This window comes from Amia ocellicauda, chromosome 8 (genome assembly GCF_036373705.1).
Source record: "Amia ocellicauda isolate fAmiCal2 chromosome 8, fAmiCal2.hap1, whole genome shotgun sequence".
In the NCBI taxonomy this organism is placed as follows: domain Eukaryota; kingdom Metazoa; phylum Chordata; class Actinopteri; order Amiiformes; family Amiidae; genus Amia; species Amia ocellicauda.
Window position 1 is genome coordinate 11995355 of NC_089857.1, and position 18212 is coordinate 12013566.

The following is an 18212-nucleotide window of genomic DNA, read 5'->3' on the forward strand; positions in this document are numbered from 1 at the left end:
GCCTTCCCTGCATTTCAGTTTCTAATAAACACATCTCTCTTGCTTTACACAGTATTAATAAACATTGGAAAATTAAACACTATGACCTACATCACTAGATATTTCCTGTAACCTCACTCGAAAGAAATTCATAAACACAGAGGAGTTACACATTTTCACCACTTTCGCAGATCGGCTAAAATATCCCACATAGATTCAGGCAAAAGCAGAGACTTGAAGGCCTGTGGCATCACCGACGGGACTCCGATGCTTAGTGTCTGGCAACGGTGCTGGAATTGTCAACTGTAATAACAACCAGACCTAGAAATGCACACAATGTAGTCGGAGTAACTACAGTAGTGAACCGATCGCGCTGCAGTTGTATTACACATGCACACATCTTTCTGGGTAAGTCGTTAGCTCTTCCAGAAAGAGTCGAGTCGGGACTCCTGGGCATCATGGTGTAGAACCTGTGATGAGAACTTCCTCTGTTAGAGCTTTAGGAAAACATGTACAACGAATTAGGAAGCATGTGTCATTTGTTTTTGAAAAACTGGGAGTGGGTGGCAAGTTCATAAATATGATCTGCTTTTATGTGATATCAACAGCACCTGCACACTGTGTCTCTAAGAGCACTAATTACTTAACCCTTTACAAACAAAGCTATCTGGAATGACAGCCTTAAGACGCAGGTAGGAATCAAACCATTTTGTATCCATCCTTAAGATTTATCATCAGTAGATATTTATGGGTTCATTCATACAAAACAAAAAACACGTAGTCAGACAGTATCACACATTTTTTTAATGTTAAATGCTAATGCTGTTAATTGAATTCTGGTGTATGTGGAGTCTGAATAAAGACACGGACATGCTGTAGACACCAGAAAACAACAACAAAAGAAGCACATAGCACTTCCTAAACTAAGACCCTTTCTTTTGCTGGCTTATCAGTTATATCTAGTGTCACTATAGCAAAAGTGCTAATACATTTCAAACATTCAACTGTGTTTATTTCAGCAAACAACCAGGCCTAGATGTAAAATATGAACACATGTTTGCTCCATAACCACTAGATATTCTGAAATCTGGGCCATGTGTGGCATGTTATCCACTGAGCAATTCAAGTATTTATCACCATTCCACAGTGTCAAAAGATGGCAGTTTTACACTTCTGTGAGATGTAAATTGTAATGTACACCAGCAGTGGACATGGGGTTTCGCATTGATAATCCTCTCATTAATTTGGGTAGCATATGCCAGGCAGTGGGCAAGTCTGGTCTTGTCTGGAGCATCAAGCTGCCATGGAAACAAAGTGAGAAGTGGCACCTAAAGGAAAAGTGAATCACCTTGGAGATCAGTGTGACAGGCAGTGCGGCGGAGGAGCGATTCATTTTTAGAAGGGAAAAAAAGGGCACTTATGTACACATTTTTAATCAATCCATCATTTGATAGCAGCTAATGTGGAAAATAAGAATGACGTGTGTTAAGTCTTTCAGTTAGGACCCCATTTGAAATGTAAATACTGTAGATCCGGGATGAATTAAACCCTGTGCAACACTGAAAACACTTCTGCATTAAAGGCTGAAATTGTGTTGTGGTTTATGTAATATGCACTGAGTCAAATCTCATTCACAAAACCATTAGAGAATGTGTATCTATTTCCCTGTTATCCTTTAGTCTTCCAGAAATCCTGTGCATTGTTATCCGTACCTGATTCAATACAGTATAGCTTAGCTCTATGAGCAAACAGAATGACCACACACAGCTCTGTTTGCTTTGTTACCCAGAGGCTCGGTGATGCTTTGAGCTTCAACAGCACGTGGCAAATGCAATCAGTCATGTTTGCAGCAACACTTTCTGGACTGAGAAACCATACAGTTTCTACCTTTGTGTTCAGAAACATTTCCCAACCTTTTCAATACACTGTCTCTCTTATTTTGCTCTCCAGCTAAAAGTTTCCTCTTTATGGTTTCCTTCTGCAAACAAAATGATGGGCTGAAGATATTTACAGCATTGGGAAGGAACATACATATAATTAAATGCATAATTATATCTCTGATGAGAAACATCCATCCTGCCAACCTCACCAAAGATTTCCCACCTGCCACTGGGAACATATTCAAAGTTAATTGAATAAATCTCTTTTTAATTTCAAGGGAACTCTCTGAGAAATTAAACTGGTTGGGTAATATACTGTGAGAAAGTGCCCTATTTCACATTATGCAATGTGATTCAGAGTAAATGCATGTTTTTTTATATATACAATGCTGGTAGACACTGGTGGAAACATTTACAGGGATTTTCTTCTTTGTCACAGACTCAAGAACATTTGTCACTTTCTCCAGATTCAGTGGCCTAAAGCACTATATAATAATGGTGTGAATCATCATGTGTGTGAAGTATTTGTATCACCCTGGGTAACATGTAGACAACTCGTGTAGTTTGTCAGTGACACCGATAAGTATGTTGGTTCCTGTTTTGTTGCGTTCCTAAATAAGATAAAAATGTAATATTGTATTTAGATGCTAGGAAATGCTTGTGATTCAAAAGCAGCAGCTGCTATATGAAATCAGACCAGAAACAGTTATAACCAAGGCCTGCGCATCCATGGCTTCTGACTCCTCCAGAAGGCTCTGTTTATCATTAGCGGAGTGACCATGACTCAGGTGTGATTAAAGAGTTGATGGGAAATTCAACACCAGACCCATGCTCATGAGCAACACTTTTCCAGCTCCGCCCCCAAACCCTCAGCCCATGCATCCTCTTCCTTCTTTGAATAGCAATGAAGCAATCAGCAGGATTGACAAGAAATGGTGAGGTATGGGCTGCATGGCAAACAGACCTTTTATTCCACAGGCAAAAATAATCATATGAATTAACAAGCAGGATGCCGTGCAGTCTTCTTTATTGCTCAGCAAACAACAAACAAATCACCCACAAATCAGTTCCCCCGACCTCAGCAGTTAGCACAGTGCAGAGAGCGCATCCCTGTAAAACCTGAATGCTCTTCACAACAGGCCAGTCAAAGCCAGGTTGTCAGTCAAAGTCTATTTAAAGCCGTCCCTTTTTAAAACTGGACTGCACCCTATCCATTTTCCCGGCCACCACCACACAATATACACATATGTTGTGAACTCTGGGCAGCTATGTTACACATCCATGTCAATTCCATGGTGCAACATCAGCCACACATCCAAAACACCAGCTACCAATCAGATGACCGATTAAAAAGAAGAAAAGAAAACTTTGATGTGATGCCAATTTAAATATAAAAATGCATGTCTTATATTTGACATACATATGTTAACTGATCACGCCTCAGACAAGATTTGCTGTCTCCAAACTCTTTCTTGCATTTGACTTTCTTTCTTTTCTTTTTTTGGATACACTGTCCGATTGGTTTTCAGATTCCCTATCCGGCCCTCCTTCTGTGAATACGCATTGGCGATAGGCCATTTCCCCTGAATCAAAGCCAAGCCCCCACCCCCTGTCTGTGCGTCCTGCTGGTGAAACACTGGAGCGGGGAACTTCTGCCAGCGATAGAGGAGCTCCTTTCAAAATGAGTGGGATCGCAGAACCGCTTTAAACTGTTTTATGTTTCCCCCCTTTCTTCTCTAACAAAAGAGCGCATTTGGAGCCGCAATGCTGAAACTTGCAGTCATGCTGTTTAGGGCGCTGTGGATATAGACTCGCCAAAAAGGTTTCCATCCCAGTAACACAGTAACAGTTCCCCATTCCGTGCGGCGTTCACTGGTTTCATCGCAGACGGGATTGAGCCAATTTTACACTGGATATTGTATTGCAAGAGTGAAAACCCTTTGGAGGAAGAAGCACACCAGAGCGCACAAACAGAAACGACGGTCAAGCGTTTGGGAATGAAGTTCCCGATCTGGGGATGATCATGTCTGCAGTTTGGAGGGTATAATCTGTGATCTTATTGCAGTGGCTCCAGTTACATTAACAGACACTTCAGATGAGACCATTGGGGCTGCACTGAGCCGCTTCTCTTTGTCCCCCCCTACCCCCCTTCCCCCCTATTTCCTTGCATTATGAATTATGCGGAAAGGGGACAAAGACGCACGGCGGAGAAGTGAGCTATGAGTATAGTAAGTATAACTTTGCTCTTTGGCACATACCGAAAACGAGTTGAGCAGCATTGGATTATCATTCGGGGCTCATCTTCTTGTTGGGTGGCTTCATGGGACATCCGACAGCGGCTGGATAGAGGTAATAATGCGCTAGTCAATGGGATAATGAGACCTGCGCGTAATTTAGGATCGTAACGATGGATGATCTGTAATGGCAAAACACAGTCAGCACCCACACTCGACCCTGTTAACGGTTTCACTATTTACCATTACTTTTCTGACAGAGGTAAGCTCCTTGATTCTGGCTGTTATTCAGGGGTCCTGCGATTAGTTATTTTTAGACTTACTTTGTAATTTATACTTCTATTGTTAGATGGAATGGTTTGCCCATCTTTATTTAACAATACTATATTATATTGCTTATTCTATTAACGTCTTTGGGCTGTTATATTAAAAATGTGAGACTATTATTATTATTATTATTATTATTATTATTATTATTATTATACATTTGTGATATAGGCAACCTTGTAACATGAAATGCAGTTTAGATCGCGACTACAAAGCCCAAGAGTAGAAGCCGCTACTGTTTGTGTGGCTAATTGATGACAGATGTGCGATACAGATGTGCGGCACTGTAACTGTGCAGTGTTACGAATTTCTTTCTGCCAATGGCGCTTCTGATGTTTTTTATGGGGGGGGGTTGTTTATTTGAAAACTTAACATATATTGAAAGGCTATACAACTTAAGATGGTCTAGTCTTCCCTTTTGGTCGGAAAACAGCTTAGCCAACATCTTGACCAAACTGCATAAGATCAGCCTGCTGGGAAACCGATTTCATGGACTCTGTGAAGTGTGTTTAGTCAGTGCAGACCCGTATTAAGGGAAGGTCTTTGCCTGTGTGGTTTGTATGTAAAAAGTATGTATGAAGAAGTTTAAACCAGTTTTCTGTGGAAGGGTTACACATTTCTGCAACCTATTTAATTTTCCTTCTTTAAACCCAATTCAAATTAGCTACAAAATGCACAGCAGATGTTTTATGTAGCCGGATATCTAAATCTTAAAGCTGAAATAATTGTTTATTTGCACTAACGATTAAATTGATGGTTTTGTGTGTTGAAATGATGTGAATCTTAGTTGGCTGTAGGATTCCCAACAATTGAGAAGAGCTCTGTGTGGCATACCTGTCATATTACATGACCTGAACCTACACTTTCTGTTAATCATGCAGATTGTGGCCATATTTTACTACCCATGTTCCCAAAATGTTGAAAGGTATAGGTGTAACCTTTTTTGTAGAAGACCTAATATGTCTCTGACAAGTTTCTTAGTACCATTGACATTTCTCCAGTGCATCAGCATATCCGCTTTGGGAAGACACAGTACAAGTGTTCAGGAAAGACTGGAGGTGGACATGTTATGTGGAGAGGGGCAAGAAGGCAGAGAAGGCTTGTCATTTCAGTTCACCATTAAACAGTAGTTGAAGGCTTGAATACTCAATGTTTCTCACTACACCCTATAGCACCAAACACAGTGGTGACCTGAGCTGATAATAGATACACCATCCAACACCGCCAGGCAGGTATCTGGTACAAGAGAGGTGGTGAGGGAGTAATGATGAATTCACAATGAAACGCTTGCCACAATGGATTAAATCATTTGTAAACAGTTATTAAATCACCATATTCATTTTCCTCCACTTAGAGACCATTGCAATAGAGCTGAAATGCAATATTTGTTTCCCTTTTGGAAAAAAGAGCCAACAATCAAGCCAACAATTTAATAGTAAAATTAGGACTTATTTACATGACACAAGAATTGTACAGTTTCATCAAGAAGTGTTAAAACAAATTATTAGAATGGATATCTGCCTTTGAGTTTGGCTTTTGTCTCCTGTGTGTAATGCTTTGTTTTTTTAAATGATTAAAATATTTCGATCTAAAAAGCGAATTTATTATCTTACATTTAGAGTGAGAGTGGTGGGTGAGATGCATTTGAATGAAACATTTATGTATTTAAAACAAACAAAAATCATTCTAGTCTGACAGGTACAACTCATTTGTACAGCAGCCTTATGAGAAGACAACAATATCTATACTTAGGCCTGTTGGCTTGGCTTACACAGTGATAGTGTGCTAAAACCAAGCCTACTGTCCTACAAGCATTTTGGGCATAATGGTTTGGTTCCTGCTGGCAACCATGTTTATCTGGTAAAGTATTTTACTGTCTATCTGATTGATAAAGTGTTTAAAATAAATGTATCAAACAAACCAGGTGGTACTGTTTGCTGAGTGTGCTGCAGTCTTGTCCTTAGTATTATTTGATATATTTGATATATTCTGTGCAAATAGCAGCTTGAATTAACATCTGTCAAGACAAAATGGTTGACATTTCAGTAGGTAGCAGTTTCCAGTCATGCTGAAGTGAATATAGGGTATCACTGGAAATATGTACTGTGTATATATCACTATCAGCCTATATCGATCCACTGCTGGAAGAAGGCCTCCCCAAGATATTTCCACTTGCTTTGATCGACAGCTTCAACTTTCCATGTTATGCCTGCTAAGTTTATGATTGAATCTTCCCATCTTTTATGTGGTCATCTTCCCTTCAATCTTTTGGGATCCATTCAATAGCTTCCTTTGTCCATCTTTGTCCATCTTGCAATGTGTCCGGCCCATTACCATGTTAAAAATTTAGATTGATATTATTTATCATTTCTTAAAATATAATTTGCATGTGAGCTATAAGGTAGTCTTGTGGTACGTGTTGGGTGATACTGTATATCAGATATTAAGTTGCTGGAAGTCTGTAATAATCGCTTGTTGGAAACATAATATCACAGCGGTTTGGAATACACAGACAGCAGCTGTAAAAGAGCAGGAAAAACACTATCGGTGTTATCACAGTGATGCCAGACTTCTGCTTTCTATAACCTTCTATGCTACTTCCGTATTGCTCTGCATCACTATGCACAGATACTGCTGACTTAGTTCAAAGGGACTGCCAGTGACTTTGGCCGCCATTGCAAGCGGTGTTATCAGCCTGAGTCAGAAAGGGCTCCTGTGTCAGTGAAAAGCTACAATAAAGGAAGCCGATCTCAAATTTAATCCCTTAATGTTGTCGGCCCCATACAGACCCTTTATGTCTGCAACGGATTGCCTGCTGTTTGTGGAGATGCAGGGAATAGCTGCAATATTAATAGATCACAAAATTATGTCATTAACAACAGCAAAATGAGCCTTGGATATCAGAAGTGGTAAGAATTGGAGAAGCGTTGTAGACAGTGCTTGTGTCACTCTTGCACTCCATTGGGAGGCTGCTGGAAGTGTGAGTGAACTCCACAGAGCGATGTGGGTACCCGTTAGCTGGTTTGGCATTATGCCTGCATGTTTTTGCCCCTCTCCAGAGTCCCAGTATAAGCCAAAGAAATCCCCAATCAACTATTGGCCACCCCACCCGCTCCCTTCCGATTGCATTGCTCTCACTTCGATACTTAATGTTGGTATATGGGCTGAATTTATGGAAACTCAGTACATCAACGTCCAGTAGTTTCTTGGACCGTTGAGATGCTTTGATGAGGGCTGATGTGTAATTCAGAAAAATGAAGCGCAATAACCTTAATGTAATTCTGAATGGAAATTCGGCATCAATGACTTTCCCTGTTATTTCCAATGGCTGGGAATAAATGCCAAGACCATCGACATGGTAGTGCCTCTCAAAATGCAGATTTACAGTGTAACTAAATCACGTGCAGGAGAATCACTTCTTTAAAAATAAAAGAATAAAAATCCCTATAGTTGGATTCCGTGAGTCACCGTTATGCTGGTGCAATAAACCGCCGGGCAGTCTGACTGTGCTATGCTGTATGGAAGGATGTCAAATACATTTGAGTTATGCTTATTTTTCTCTCTTAGTGGCTGATGTTACTAATTAATAACAGCTGACTTATTCTTTCCTCTGTGTCCGGCTCCATTAGTTCACCCACAGCTCATTTCCTTTCCGTTCAGGGCCACAGACCTGGACTACATGCAACCATTGATGCAATAGGGAAAGGAATGAGCGCCACCGGGCGAGAGGTCGACGCTGTATCCAGTAACTACTGTTGAGGAGTTGAAAGACCTTGATCCCTTTTGCCTCAGAGAGAAATAGTGCTGTGTTGATTTTATAGGTTAGAACCACTGAAGTGAACTGGAGATGTTAATGCTCAGACTAGCCCTGGCTCAGCAAGGCAACTATAAGACCACAGAACTCACACAGTTGAAAAGTTATTTGCCAGTGACTGGAAACGGGTGGTGGTGCCCTGCTCAGAGTTAGGTGGGCATTTACTCAGCTACATCTCTGCCTCTATTACCAGCAGACAGATATGTGAGATAGTGCCAATGGTCTCCTCTTATTTGAACACTTTTCCATTCTTATGTATAAATCAGCTGGGAATGACTTGACTTCATGAATAACTGGTGATTTCACATAACCGTTCAACCTTTCCAGCCAAAGTCAAAACGCCTACTCCTCGGAGGTTCTGTTTATTTATTTATTCGTTTATTTGTGTTCTTTGGATTTTAATATCTTGCAAGGAGAAAATGGGCCGCAGTGACCGCAGTGAGGTTTCACTTCCAGTGAGTGACTCGCTAATACTGCAAACAGCAGGGACTGCTAAATTAAGTTGTACCATGTTAATGATGCGCTTCTGGGTAGAGAGATGAAGAAAAAGGCACTGTGGTGGTTCAGTTTGAAACACAGAAAGTTAAAGGACTGATATACTGAGTGACTGCCACCACAAATATTCAAATAGTCAGGTCAGAGTGCTTATCTGAGTTAAATTACATTTGTTATAATTTCTGTAATGTTTTCAGTTTTCAGGCAGAAAACAAATTAGGAAAAAGTCCCCAAGTTTGTCTTTGCTCTGAAAATTATGAAACATATAAATGATGTAACCCTACCGAGTTGTTCCTTTTAGTTGTTTGTGTGTACTGTGTGTATATCGAGTACATGTATGGATATTTATACATCAACCACATTTAAAGTAGCAGTAAGAATGGATCTGAGAAAGTAGTTGGAGTGTTTTTTTGTGATTGACTTTTGTGCTAAAGAGAAACATCCAAAAATATTTTCATCTATCATGGTAATATGTGTACTAGGTACTGAATCAAACACAATAATTTTTTAATGCAGATGTATAGAAGAATTTTAATCAACTTTCATTTAATTGTGATGTCTAATCAACCAAATCCCTTGAATGAAAAATTACCATCTTCTGAAACAGAATTCCTTCCTGCACAAAGGGCTTTTTATTTTCACGATGCAAAGGAAGGGTTTGGGGGGGAAAGACTGCCTGATGAAACTGTCTTTGTAATGGGATAAGAGTACATTTTAAATCCTAATTAGTGGATAGGTTCTTTAAATCTGAATTGGCATTCTAATGCATAAAGTTATTCTCTTTTAAGATTGCGTAATCTCTTTAATGGGCTTCTTCACCAGTTGTGAATGATGAGTAACTGAGTACTTGCTCTCTGTCATCTCCAAATTCTCTCATATACACTCCATAATTGGTCTGTCAACATGTGGAATATCCTCTTTATTGCTTTGCGTGTATATCAAAGTATATTTTATTAATTATAATGCTAGAACAAATGTTTGTTTATTTGGCAGAATAAGCTAAATATGAATGTAATAAATGTAATTCCAGATGTCCATGTGGAAGGTGGCACTGGTGACTTGGTTTTGCAGACCAGTAGTATATGTTGATTTGTTTTTCTTCTTGTTTGCTTGTTTGTTTAAAAGTGTGATGGATGTATTCTTATGAAGTGTTTCAATGCAGCTTTTGTTTTGAAGAACAGGAATACATTTTTTATTTTATGTACAGCTAAATGCTTATAATTCATAATGAAATCAATATAATTTATTTCAATAAAAATCTTGAGGTTGGATTTATCATGGATTAAATCCTGTCAGCAAGGGTTAGTTTAGAAAACGGAGGGTGACAAATACATTAATGTTACGTTGAAGATACAAATGATGATTCTGTAGCGTTCAGTCTATAGTATACATGTGTATATATTTCCCCATCTGCCTTACATGGTAATAAATCTCTGTTAATATTTGTTTTAGGACATGTATTCTTCCAACTCCAATTTTCTTTGTTCAACGCAAAAGCAATAGCTTGATAATAACAGTAAGTCATTTAAGCTCTCAGCAAGACAAATAATTGTGGTTCCTTACATACTCTATATTAATCAGTGACTGCTTTGTGAGGTTGAACAGGCTATACATGGAAATGGGTATAAGGATTCAGATTTCAACAATAACGCAGACAAGTAGAAAAATAGCCATTATTTATGTCCCAAAAACAATATTACCAGTTATATAACATTTTTTGCATGAAGCAAAGAGAGACAGATATTCACGATGCAGGACTCCAGCCATGGAGACCTAATTACAAATCATTACAGCTGGGATGTTAATTCACGTAATGGACAAAGGCTTAGAATGAGCTTCCCATTGTTCAAAAAGCATAAGTCTGTTTAATCGCTGGGTATTAGGGATAGTTAAGGAACTCTGCAAACCATACTGCATTAAAGCATTGTGAAGTAAAATCCCCTGTGAAGTAAAACTATTTGAAACTGTATTCTTTTAACAGATTCTGCAAACCAGGCCAGTTCACATCTAAAGTCCTTTGGGTGGTTTGTGTTTTAAGTGTTTCAAAGGGACTTTATCACAGTTTAAATGTAATCGTTTATAATTGCAGCAAGTGTGTGCAGTAATCCCATCGACACAAATACTTTTGCTTTGGTTGTATGCTTATTTCAATACATGAACTGTGCACCATGTTAGAAGTTCTTCCTCTGCCTAAAATAAATGTTTTCTAAAAATGTGTTGAGGCTGTTGCTCTCTTAATTTAGGACATGGCCCTTACAAGGCACCAGCTGTTTACATTTTTCCTTTTCAGATCGTGAAGCATATAATGTTCCTTTTTAACTATATAGTACAAGTAATTTAATCTTTCTTTGGTGACAGCGAGAGACTGACAGTCAGAGAGTGTAATTTTGGGTGACACTCTGGAGAGTCTCTATCTCCTGCTATATAAAGCAAAGGAGGTCACTGAGCCCCCTTCCTAATGGCAGCTTCATACAATTCCTTTTACAGCACCTGTCACAATGCAAGTGCTTTCAGTTCAGTGATGGCAGGATCATTTCTGCTCATTTGTACAAAGCATTCATAACTACGGTGTGCAGCGCTCAGGGCTTTGTCTGGAAAAAACATTCTCTGTAAATCTCTTTATCTCTTTGGCTTCCAATACTTAATGACTAAAAAAGATGCCATGGATCTCGTCATGTTTAGTTTATACACAGCAAACACATAGGTTTGTGTAGTTTCTATGCATTTCCGATGACACTCATCCCTTATGAAGTAAGAATGAATGATCTAGATCTGTTTTCTCATGGCACAGTAGTGAACTAAAGTGGCTTTAGCAAGAAAATGTAGGTGTACACTCTATTTTATTGTATGGGTTTTACTATCATTATTGTATTTATCCATAGCATGTCTGTCAAAAGTAGTTTGGCTTTGATCACATGGAGAAGGTGCTACCTGTAGGTTTTTAATAGGTTCATCAACTTCTTGTGAGGCATATTCGGGCGCTCCTCTGTACAGAAGCTCTTCAGCATCACCGGATTGTGTACATTACTGTGTTGCATTACTCTAGTTTGGCCTCTTAGCATAAATTCTATAATATCTTAGCAGTTACGCTCTTAGATAGGACAGACTGTCATTGTAATCATTATGTTGGAGCTGTAGATGTATTGGGATATTGCAAGAGCTGCTTATACATTTATCAGTTTGCTGCCGGCTTTGTTGGGCTGCATTGGGTGAGTTTATCTGCAATTCTTCCAAAATGTACTCGGATCATAATGTTATTTGCATCCTCAGTGCTCAGGCAATAGCGTGGCGTGGGATGAAATGGAAAAATCGCTTCATTTGATTATGCTTTCCATCACATAATATATGTAGAGTAAATGCAAAAGGTGTAAAAATACATAGTTTGTCTACAAGCTTTAAGATGATCTCCTGTCCAATACAAATGAGCTGGAAAGGGTGGGGAAAAAAAACACCCAAAAAAACATTTGCTGCACAACACGATTTACTTTAAACTCTATTTGCATGTTCCATTGGTAGAACAGGTATGTAGTGCACTAATGGATCCACAGAGTAAGATGTTAAAAGACTAATGCCTTGCTTAAATAGGTAATTTCATCATGAACTTTTAAATTATTTAGACTATCAGAATTGTTTCTTAACCAGAACATTTACATCCCAGCTTGGAATCACTGACTTGTTATAAGCATTTGTTTTATTTGAATGTACCAAACAAATAATGAGACAATGTGTGACTCTTGAATTCAGAGGCCAGACAGCAGTGTGTTAATGGGAGAGTAGCCCTCCTGTTTTTCCACCTGCTGAGAGCATGGACAAACAGGAAATAAAATGTAATTAGAATGGACTGCAATTTAAATTACAAGAACACATACAAGATAATAGCTAGAAAACACTTTGAGGCTCATATTTGTTCATTTAATTCCCTTGTGTTTTAATGTTGTGAAAAATAATAAGGTATGCACTGCAGTTTGTTACAAATACCTCAATAAACCATCATGCGTAAATAAAAACGGTTTTATGAGGTAAAATAACTTCTGATTGCTCACTGTGTGGGAGGCCCTGTTTGCTCAGTAACTACAACATCTGAGCTTTTGTTTAGAGAGAATTGAAAGTGTTTTAAAAGTTGTCTTGTTCATTTCTTTCAACACGTCAAGCTAAATATCCCACAAACTTGTTGAATTACTTTGAAGTATTATCCCTATATTGAAGGGATACAGGCATTTTTCAGTTTATATTATGAAAAGGACATTCAAGCAAAGCAACTGACCAACCATATCAACAATCACAGAGTTTGAAATGTTTCTGTATTTATGCTCCAGTGACGCACATCCCGGTGGTGAAAGTCACAAAGGTGTGGCACACAGTTCAGACCAAGTTGCAAATATTTAATCCTGTTTGACAAATCTGCTTCAAGTGTCAACAGCTGGACCAGTACACTTTTTGTCCTGTTTCTTTGAAACACTAACACACTTTATCCCAGGGTAATTCTGTGGGGAGTTTCCTAACAGGCACACAGCAACGGGCGTATAAACTGTGCCGGTTAAAGTTCCATTTAAGGAAAAAAATAGCCGCGGTGGAAAATGGTAAAAGCAGGAAAATCATTCTCTTGTTCTCAAAATTGAATCCATAAGAGCTTGCCAAGGCTAAAAAAAAACATAGTGTACAGTTCACCTCTGAATTGAGCATCTGTGATCCAAAATGCACTTGTTGGCTGAAACTGTAGCCATCTCTGCCAGTTCAACACAGCAGTGCTGCTGCTGTATAATCTCTTGACCAGTGATAGATCACTTGGGCTTCTTCACTCTCCCCCTATGTGTTGAAGATGTGTAAGGGCTATACCTGCGAGTTAGAAGTAAGGAAGATAGAGGTAAAAAGGCACATAGGAGTCCAAGGTATAAGATGGCATTAGTGATATTAAAGTGTTATTACTATGTCAAATTCATGTCAGATTATCAGTCAGGCTGTCAATGTAATGTTTCTCTGCTGGGCCTTATTAGCCGCATATGTATTTATTTGTTTAATAAATGCACCGCTGCCTCCGGTGGAAATTACTTTAACATGTTTTGTACCTTAGACATACATCCTGATCTTTATAATTAGGCAGGTGCTCATCCTAGATTCACTCTCACTCATGAAAAAGTCAAGTTGTGGAAAAGCAAAGGGAATAACCAAAACCAGAACAGTAAAACTGGTGAATTTAACAGATGTTTCCAGGTTGTTGTTGTTTTTCTCTGATATTAGATTGGTATGCAAAGCCCATGAGTTCAATATTAGAATAATACATAAATAGATCAAGACTGCTAGTTATAATAGGGATGAGGTAATATATATGTTTTGTCCTTTCAATATTGATTTTGAGCTGTTTGCTGAAGCATAGAAGCATCCCCCCCCTCTCCAACCTCACAGTATCTTAAGTACACTAGATATTACTGTATGTCACATGTCCTTTCATTAGAAACATGGTGTTTGGCAGATGACTGGGAATGTTGTTTGTGTGCACAGCTGGCATAAGTTTTTCCCTTTCACCTATTGAAAAATTGTGCCCTTCCTGCTCAAAGACACATGCAATGTGAAAGACCGAACTGCATATTTGTCTTAGTCAGACTGCAGTAGAAGTGTAATTTCCGTGGAGAAAATGCATAAACTGCCAATGTTGGAGTCTGGTGTCAGATGGGTCACAGGGGAGAAGAAAGGGAACATATTTTATTATTATTGTTTTAATTTCCTACCCTTTGTATACTGGTTTGTGTTGTCCATTAAGCTTGACCTCCAGGATGCCTACTGTGTTGAAAGAGAAGAATTTCCATCACACATTGTTACCAGTATGAAAGGAAATTATGAGGAACAGGTAACATTGAAAGAATGAGCTAAACCCGAGGAGTTTAAGGTCAATAACTATATTGATTTAAGAAAAGCTTTAGTGAAAGAATAGCATAGCTTGCAGAGTAACTCTCCTGTATTGCTTACTGCACGATATGTCAGCATTGTATTCAGATGACAGACCAAACAGACAGTTTACAATGTATTCAACGGGCCGAACTGTGGGCTTATCCTTGGCCTTACTGACTCCTGCACTATAAGCAAAGCATCACTCCTTCTGCAGCAGAGTTTCTGCTGAGCAGCTCATTTCTGTCGCCTCTCAACCGGGTCACCTTTCCATTTCATCCCACAGGTGTTCTAATTGAATTAACATCTGTACTCTGAGCCAACAATGAATTTTTTTCAGCTTTATCTCCCTGAACCACAGTAACACTGCCAGCTTTGTGACATGATGTGTTCATGCCATAATAGAAGGGCATCAGTGTAGACAGTGTATATTGTCCAAAATATCACCATACATACTTGTAATACTGGGCGGTAATGGGACTCTTTGTCTAAAACAGCCTCACAGAGCATTGTTAAAATCCCATACAGGCAAGCCATTACTTTTGGTAACATATGTATATGTTTCATACCTATATTTTTACTTAGGCCTTAAATATAAACAAATGAAAGCTAAATCTAATCCATTCTGGATTTTTCCTTCGATGATCATCATTTTCAGAAATGGGAGGCATTGGCAGCAATGTTGAAGTACTGGCAGGCTGCTTTGATCTCTGTTGTTGTTAATGAGGACGAGATAAAACCCTGAACTACCACACAGCAGCTAAATTAGCCATTGAAGTGATCTTGAGTACAGCATGTGTGTTGTCCATGGAGAGTCCTCCTGGCAGATGGAAGCTTAAGGCTCAGAAACAATAGCAGCTATTGTCCACGGTGAAAAGGATGATTTGTAATGCAGATGATGTATGAAAGATTGCTTTAACCAAAGCTTATTTCCGTCACAGAGATGTTAGTGTAAGAGCAATTAACCGACTGACTCTGGGAAAGAGAGAACACTTTTTCCTCCCATCCACTACATAACCTGTGATTGTAAGACACTACACTGATGCATCCTATAGGGAGGTTAGCATTGCTGGGAAAGACGCACTGCAGAAGAAATACCATTCATAGTACCACATTTATCTGCGATTTAATCTGCTAATTATTTTTTTCCTCTCTATTGTTTGGATGAAACCTAGGTATGAGATTATACTCCAGTTTCTTTAAAAATGAACAAACATATGGCTATGACTGGCCAACACTGAAACGAGAAGATTAAGGCCTGTGACCTCCAGGTTGAGGTCACTTCACTTTTACTAGAAACTTTTACTAGATGAGCTACTTGGGAACTGCTGGGTCATTCATTTAGCTGAAGTCTGAAGTTTCCCAGAAAACATGTCCATCTGTGTTTCAGTGCAGCTCATTTTGAGTGTTCATTTGTATACATGATTTGATATAAAGGCATTAGTTTGGTCTTCACTTTATTTATTTTTATTTAAAACTGTATACCCTAATAAAACTAGTTTTAAAGAAGCAGAATACATGACTGTCACAACAACTAGGTACTGTTGTTGATGGGAGGGGGGGAATACATGTGTCTCTGGGCTGTTTTGTACTGAAATGTCAAGATCTGTTATTTCTGATTAGCAGACAGAGCCCTGCCATAACCCGTTGCTATCGGAGAAATGTGTCTGACGTATTAACATTCTCCCTAGGAGCTCTAACCTTTCAACATAATTAACCGACTGAACAACGGCTTCGCAGAAATATTTTGCCAGATCAAAGGAAGCAAACGTGTGTTATTCTTCTTGCCTTATCAATTCATGCTTAAAATATGGATCCTGGGATTGTCAGAGGGAGATGGCTCTGCTTCTGCATTAACCAAATGCATTGGTTGGAATTCTTGTGTTTGTAAACACATTCTAAAAATGCATTAGATTTTATCCATCCATTTCTGAGAAAATGTGTTCCCATTCACCCAATCTCCAAGAATAATGAAATAAGTTGAGGGGATGGAATGATTATAGGACAGTGTTGTGGTCCTCCAAGTAGTTTGGTGCTCCAAGAACAGACAGAAATATGTTTTGTAATCTTTTGCCATTTGTTCATAGGGAACAGAGTCATCTACGAAGGCCAGGCTGAAGAAATCGAAACAATGAACAAAGAATTATGAATACTCGGACAATAAGAGCGATATGAACAGCTGACAGTGGCACAGAAATGTTATAAAGTCAGTCTGCCAGCTCCAGGAAGCTGATCCTCTGTATCTAATCAACACTCTGCCAGTGTCCTTGGACCACTGGCAGTACCCTCAGAGCAACAGTGGTGGAAACGGTTGATTATTAAGTGCTGTTAAGGCAAAGTAATATGTGCATTTTCTCCCATTATAGTTATGGGAATGTGTTGAAGTTTTGTGTTTTTATCAGATAGGCCTACAGCATATTGTACAAACCTTTTATTCAGTTGAAAATGCTGTCAGGGATTGGAAGTTAGTATGTGAAAGATATTTATATATTTGTGACCTTTATTTATACACTTTTTAAAGGCAGATGAGAAGATTCTTGTTTTCAAAATTGATTGTTGATTTACACCCACACTGACTGTCTGTCTGTGCTGCCTGTCTGGGAGTTTTATGAATGAGTACAGGATTATATTATTATCATCAACAATGGCTTTTCTTGCCTTTTAACAGATTTTTGGTTTCTTAATTTAAAATAATCCTTGAACATGGCAATCCCCATACTAATCTTACCTTTTACAGATGGCCCATAGTCCTCGTTTATGACCAGTCATGTACTCTTGTACGAAGAGTAAAACAGATCTTGTGTTCCTTTAATTTTCATGACCTGTGAAACATGCTGATAATATGCTTAAAATATACATGAGCATTTGAGTACTCCCTAAACTGTGCCATCGTGAAGTCAAGACAACAGTTTAGTGCTATTCAGAATCAAATTTTTAGTTAGGATCGGATTATAGGCGTTGCCAAAAACATTTTCTTGGTCTTCACAAGTTCCAATTTTCTTCTCTGTTTTAATAACCAGTTCAGCTGTTGTTTTTCTTCTACCATCAGAATTATTAATGAGTGCAGTTTTTTTCCTAAATACATGTACATTCTTAGAATATTTCTGTATCATCCCCCCTCAAGGGTGTTGGTAATGAGCTACAACAGAGTGCCACATAGCTGACCACAATGTAATGGGTAAATTTGATAAACAAAGTAAGTATAGGCTGTAACATCAGTTCAAAATGACATGGAGGTCTTATGCAGAACGCACCACAATACATATCACATGTTGTATAGCTTAAAACTGAAAAATTATTTATGTTTTCCAAAGTTACAATTAAACAATTGAAAGTTCTTGGCATTTATATCAGTCTCCCTGCCATCTATTTATGAATTAAATTACATTTTTGGTAACGAAGAAACATGCTTATATATTATACTAGCTACTACCCAACACACACAGTACTTCTCACCACACACTACTCTGTAGGAAAACCTGAACTATAAATAAAGTATTGTTGAAACCACAACAGTACTAATACTGAATAAACCTTGCAAATTGTACTGAGTAAGGCAAGACTTGTGTTCTATGTTTATAAAGGACAAATGTATCATTG

At 38.6% G+C, this 18212-nt stretch overlaps 1 protein-coding gene across 2 annotated transcripts in view; it reads left to right on the forward strand.

Annotated features, from left to right (window-relative positions):
* Positions 1-3489: 3489 nt before the first annotated feature.
* pdzd2 (PDZ domain containing 2) overlaps positions 3490-18212 on the forward strand; it is a 110910-nt gene continuing 96187 nt past the window's right edge. For both annotated transcript variants that reach the window (XM_066712045.1, XM_066712046.1), the window contains exon 1: positions 3490-4087. The gene's annotated coding sequence lies outside the window, so the exon portion shown is untranslated. The remainder of the gene's footprint in view (positions 4088-18212) is intronic.